Here is a 6,716-nt window from a genome sequence, read left to right as displayed (position 1 = left end):
AGGTACTCATTTTACACCTGAGTACGGTGAGAGAATGTGAGTAAAGAGTCTTTTCCAAGGACTCAACTATGCGCCGAGCGAGGCTCGAACCCAGGACCTTCCGATCCGAAAGCGAGTGTCATACCACTAGACCACATAGCCGCACAAAATGTACCGTTTTATAAGCGTGCAGCGCCGCAAAGTGAGCTATTGAACCGGTAGGACCTTTGGGCAGTGCAAAGTTCAGCCCTTAGAAAAGGAACCTTACTAATGTTTTCTCATTGCACTCAGGTGTAAATTGTCCACCTAGCCGGTAAATGGCCAACAGCAGTTCTTAATACATAGGATGTGACATGGCGCTGTCACAATTTTTTTCCCGATAGAGGCAACGCAGTTTTGTTGTTTTTAAACATTTTTATTTTTATTATGTAAAGCGCCGCAGAGCACGATTATCGTGGATGTTTAGGCGCTATATAAATTCATTATTTACTTACTTACTAGTAGTAGTAGTAGTAGTAGTAGTAGTAGTAGTAGTAGTAGTAGCAGTAGTAGTAGTAGTAGTAGTAGTAGTAGTAGTAGTAGTAGTAGTAGTAGTAGTAGTAGAAGATGTGGCAGTCACATTATTTTGATAGCGATGTAGACTAAACAACATTGTTTTTACAAGGGAGACAGAAAAAAAAAACAATAAAAATTTAAGAAATGAAATTATTTCCCCCAAAAATTATCAAGTCCTCTTTCTTACCTGACATCGAAAAGTGTTAATTCTTACGTCATAATCCAAAAAACAAAAAAAAAAAAACAAAACAAAACAGTTTCACGGGTAAATCCTCAAAGAAAATTAGAAGAGAAAACAATAAACTCCCAGCCTGGAATGAGCACAGTCTGTCGTTAACCAACAATATTAAACACTGTTATTCCTCCTTGTAGAACTAGACCACTCACACATCATCTTACATCACAACAAAACACACGTTAATTTCAATCCCAACCAACAACACAGAAATGGAGGGAAGAACAAGTGAACAATTTATCTCACAACAATCAATGGCCGTGGATAATCCTTCGAAATTTTCTTTAATTTTTTTCTTTTTTTTTTTTTTTTTTTTGCGTTGTATACTTATTTTACGATATGAATACTTAATTATTTTCTTCCCCGTGACTTTCTAACACATTTTTTTGGGGTTCCCTCTTCTTCTCCTCACCCGAATCCAAACTCCACAGTGACTGAGCGATACCTCTCTAGAACAGCGGCGACCCAGTCAGTGCTGGTCATACTAATAATTGAGGTTTCCACCCTATTGGTCTCTGGACAATAATTACCGCCCCCAAATTCCAGGCCACTCCCCAAACCACGGCGACTAAAACCAGAGAGATTGTATAGCTAACGCGTTAGCTTATAAACTCTCTGCTAAAACTCAACAAGTGACGAACGGGCTTGGCCATTTCGTGCGCGGTGCATAGGCCTATACACACACACACACACACACACACACGCATACACACATACATACACAAATATTATGTATAAACACGCACACATATACATACATACACACACAAAACACACACACGCATACACACATATTATGTATAAACACGCACACATACATACACACACAATCACACACACACACACACACACACATCTATACTGTAAGTACGCACGGACTTGAAAGCTCTCACTCTCATCCCTTGGTTTATGAATGGCCAGGACTCTCTGTCTACCTATGAGAATCAGTAACCAAACGAGTTGGTAAAGAAAAGAAAAATAATAATCGGGTGGGGTGGCAAAAAGAACAAGAGATAAGAGCAGAGAGAGAGAGAGAGAGAGAGAGAGAGAGGGGGGGGAGAGAGAGGGGAGAGAGAGAGAGGGAGGGAGGGAGGGAGAGAGAGGGGAGAGAGAGAGAGAGGGGAGAGAGAGAGAGAGGAGAGAGAGAGAGGGAGGGAGAGAGAGAGAGAGAGGGAGAGAGAGAGAGGGAGAGGGGGGGGAGAGAGAGAGGGGGAGAGAGGAGAGAGAGGGGGGAGAGAGAGGGAGGAGAGGGAGAGAGAGAGGGAGAGAGGAGAGAGAGAGAGAGAGGAGGGAGGGAGGAGAGAGGAGAGAGAGAGGGAGGGAGAGAGAAGGGAGAGAGAGAGAGGGAGAGAGAGGGAGAGAGGGAGAGGGGGGGAGAGAGAGAGAGGGAGGAGAAGAGGAGAGAGAGAGAGAGAGAGGGGGGGAGAGAGGAGAGGGAGAGAGAGAGAGGGAGGGAGAGAGAGAGGGGAGAGAGAGAGGGGAGAGGGGAGAGAGAGGGGGGAGAGAGGGGAGAGAGAGGGAGAGAGAGAGGGAGGGAGAGAGAGGGAGAGGGGAGAGAGGAGAGAGAGAGGAGGGAGAGAGAGAGAGGGGGGAGAGAGAGAGAGAGGGAGGGAGAGAGAGAGAGAGGGGGAGAGAGAGAGGAGAGAGAGGAGAGAGGTGAGAGAGAGAGAGAGGGAGGAGAGAGAGGGAGGAGAGAGAGAGGAGAGAGAGGAGAGAGAGGGAGAAAGAGAGAGAGAGAGAGAGAGAGAGAGAAAGAAAGAGAGAGAGAGAGAGAGAGAGAGAGAGAGAGAGAGAGAGAAGGGTTGTAATATTATGGTCAAGATTACACCAATAATTCTACAGATCAAAGAACCATTATATGTGTGTGTGTTTGTGTGTGTATGTGTGTATATATGTGTGTGTTGTATCGGTCCGTCCCCTTCGTAAACTAATAGATAACGAGTACAAAGTAAGTAGTAGCCTGACACTGATCTCAAATTTACTATCCAATACATTGAGACGATCGCCAAAAGAAAGTGAAATGTAAGTTGTCGTTGGTATAGATAGTTCGAAGATGACGTCACTCAGGTCTTTGTTATTGTTTTTTGCCATCCGCGTTTATGAGTAATGCTCACTGAACTGTATTAACCTGACTATAAACGTTCATGGATACACACAGTTTTGTGTGTTGGCCCGTTATACTTCCGGATGGCAATGTTATGAGCTTTTTAGCCAAGCGCATACTATCTATAGACAGTATGCGCTTGGCTAAGAAGTTCACAACATTGCCATCCGGAAGTATAACGGACCAACACACATAACTATGTGTGACTTTGAACGGTTATTGTTATGTAAATACAGTTTAGTGAGAATTACTCATAAACGCGGATGGCAAAAAGCAAAAACAAAGACCCGGGTGACGTCAATTTCATTCAATCTATAGATAGTATGCGCTTGGCTAAGAAGCTCATAACATTGCCATCCGGAAGTATAACGGACCAAGACACAAAACTGTGTGTATCTATGAACGTTTATCGTCAGGTTAATACAGTTCAGTGAGCATTACTCATAAACGCGGATGGCAAAAAACAATAACAAAGACCTGAGTGACGTCACCTTCGAACTATCTATAGATAGTATGCAGATGACGTCACTCAGGCCTTTGTTATTGTTTTTGCCATCCGCGTTTGTGAGTTGTTCTCACTAAACTGTATTAACCAGACTATAAAAGTTCATGGTTACACAGAGTTTGTGTGTTGGTCCGTTATACTTCCGGGTGGCAATGTTGTGAACTCCTTGGCCAAGCGCATTCTATCTATAGTCTGGTTAATACAGTTTAGTGAGAATTACTCATAAACGCAGATGTCAAAAAGCACTAACAAAGATCTGGTTGAAGTCAACTTCATTCTATCTATTGCTAAAGGAAAACAAATGATCCCATTGGTTGTAGAATTGAACACAACCGTAGCCTTTGTAAACACATAGCCCGACCGTAGCGGCCTGACACTGACCAAAACATATCAAAATACAATTAACCAGTAGGTTTTTGACCAATCAAATTATGGCATTCGTGACACACCTACAAACGTGCTCGGACAAATATAGTTTGTTGTTTATAAACAATAACGTGAATGAAATCGACGACTCTCTGATCATTGTTATTGTTTTTATACTGTCAAATCGGTGACTAGTTATCACACGATTTTCTCGAATGTTTAAGTTTGCACAGTTTTCTGTGTTGGTTCTATAAATAGTATGAATTTGACGTCACTCAGGTCTTTGTTATTGTTTTTTGCCATCCGCGTTTATGAGTAATTCTCAATAAACTGTATTAACCAGACTACAAACGTTTAAGTTTACACATAGTTTTGTGTGTTGGTCGTTTTTTTTTTTTTGCCATCCGCAGATATAGATAGTATGCGCTTGGCTAAGAAGCTCATAACATTGCCATCCGGAAGTATAACGGACCAACACACAAAACTGTGTGTATCCATGAACGTTTATAGTCGGGTTAAAACAGTTCAGTGAGCATTACTCATAAACGCGGATGGCAAAAACAATAACAAAGACCTGAGTGACGTCATCTTCGAACTATCTATAGGGGTATAGAAGAAACAGTAAGTACCTCCCTGACCACTATGGGAGGTCAGGAACCCCACCCAGAAAAAGTTTGCCTAAAACTGTAGCGAAAGCTAAAATAATGTAATACAGGCTGTGGACTGCAAAGTATAGATAGTATGAAGATGACGTCACTCAGGTCTTTGTTATTGCTTTTTGCCATCCGCGTCTATGAGTAATTCTCACTAAACTGTATTACCCCGTAACCATCGTTAAATTATAGCCTGACACTGAAACCCAAAAAGACTGGCATTTTGACGTCATTATTTGGTTTTTGCACCGCCTAGTGGGTTGTCGTTAGTAGAGCTCATGGAAACAAGTGGTCCCATTGGTTGTGAACTATTGAATACAACTCACGATTTGTTTTCTTTTGTGGCCAAAGACTGGCATTTTGACGTCATTTTTTTGGTCAGTGTCAGGCTAAAAGTAAACGATGGCTACGATAAACCAGACTATAAACGTTTAAGGTTACACAAAGTTTTGTGAGGGCAAGGTGGGGGAATTCCACACCCAACTTTTTCAGTTTATTGTCGTAAAGTTTCTATTGATGAGGTGAACACACAAACAGAATACGAATATCCCACAGCCATTCACACTTGGATTCTGTACAAATAATTTTTTTTAAAAAGGGAACGACACTTCATAAATTCAAAATTTTCTTTTTTTTCACATATTCACCATTTTGGGGTAATTCCACACCCATCATGACAAGCAAGCAAAAAACGAGAATGAAACAATCAGGAATCATAATTAACGTCTGGAATGAACACAACAACAATCTTTGTAGACCATGACATGAGACCAATAATAGGCCTGGACCGGGGTCCCGATAGCTCAGTTGGTAGAGCACTCAATTCACAATCAAAGGGACGGAGATCGATCCCAAGTGCAGTATAGCGGTTTGAGTAAGCAATAAGTATCTTCTCCCATTCTGCTGTATCTTTTCTTGACATGGTCACGGGCCTCTCTTTGTACAATAAAACCCATTGACATTGCTTCCCGGGCTTGAGAACATGTCATGTGACGAACGTTTAGCATTCCTCGAATACAGAAGAATTAGAGGAGACTTAATTCAGCTCTACAAGATAATACATAATATAAATGATATAGATCCATTAATTTTGTTTACATGTTCCAAGATTACGTATACCAGAGGCGATAAATATAAATCATATATTCCAAGATTTCAGACCAAAATAAGACAGAACTCATTTATAATACGTATAATGAAAACATGGAATGGTCTCTGTTTTTTTAAACACAAAAATGCATGTTCTTTGAATCAATTTAAAATCTTAGTTCTTAGGGAGTTAAAGTCTTTGAGATTTAAGTATGACTAAAATGTTTTATTCTAATTTACTGAAAAGAAATTAAAAATTAGTAATTGATTAATTTCTTAATTCAATTTGATTTTTATTTATTGATTTGTTTATTTATCTATTCATTTATTTGTATGTTTAATTTAGTAATTTTTCCATTTATTTATATACCTATTAAACTTTAAATTGTCATGTGGATAATTGTTTCCATTACTTTCATGATTTTGTAGACTGGTTTGTAAATGTTGACAAGTAAAATGCATGACATCTGAAACAATGTTAAATCATAATTTATCAGAGATGTATGTATGATTATTACCGTTATTGCTTTCATGATTATTTTTGTCATTAATATTTCATTGTACTACGAAATTTGTACATTTATGATTCATTCGATCATGACCAATTTTCAATAACCAGTTTTCTATGAGAGTATTTTCGATTTTACATTGCCATATTGAAATATTTTTCCTTATATTCAAAGTTGTGTAAAACTGTCTGTGAATGATACAATGCAATCTATATGAGATTCTGTAATTAAAAACTATTGTATAAGGCATTTAAAGGATAATTCCTATATTAAGCCTTTAGTAAGATAAGATAAGACACAGGCTTTTGATGATATATTTTCACAAAAAGAGACATAAGAAATTCGAAACCTTAAGGGTGTGGAATTTCCCTGAAATTTATGAATCTAAAATAGGCACAGCAACTTACTAAAGGCATCTAGAAAGGTTTGGGGATAACTTTTACATATCCGATGAATGATTAAGCATTTCTAGCTTGAGCTTCAAAGTTGAAGAAAATTTACCATACTTGAAAACCATGAGTGTTGCATTTATCTTCAATGGGCTTGTAAAGAATTGAAAAATTGTAAGAATTCAACAGTAGTAAAAGTTGCTGCTTCTTGTGTTCAAGCAGGAAATAGAAATAAAAGCAGTTAAAAATTTGAACAGTATCCTTTTGCATTCTTTCTGCAAAGAGCTTGATGATATAATGAATATGGGTCCGGATGTGGAATTCCCTCACCT

At 39.1% G+C, this 6,716-nt stretch overlaps 1 protein-coding gene across 1 annotated transcript in view; it reads right to left on the bottom strand.

The window, feature by feature from the left end:
* The window catches only part of LOC144958330 (uncharacterized), a 56,334-nt gene extending 55,106 nt beyond the window's left edge, over positions 1–1,228 (bottom strand). Inside the window, exon 1 of the mRNA XM_078890237.1 lies at positions 722–1,228. The gene's annotated coding sequence lies outside the window, so the exon portion shown is untranslated. The remainder of the gene's footprint in view (positions 1–721) is intronic.
* Between the last annotated feature and the right edge of the window lie 5,488 nt (positions 1,229–6,716).

The sequence above is a fragment of the Berghia stephanieae genome, chromosome 12, assembly GCF_034508935.2.
Source record: "Berghia stephanieae isolate SIO BIC M18660-M18661 chromosome 12, UCSD_Bste_1.3, whole genome shotgun sequence".
In the NCBI taxonomy this organism is placed as follows: Eukaryota; Metazoa; Mollusca; class Gastropoda; order Nudibranchia; family Aeolidiidae; genus Berghia; species Berghia stephanieae.
Note: the sequence above shows the minus strand (reverse complement) of the source record. Positions and strands in the feature narration are given on the sequence as shown.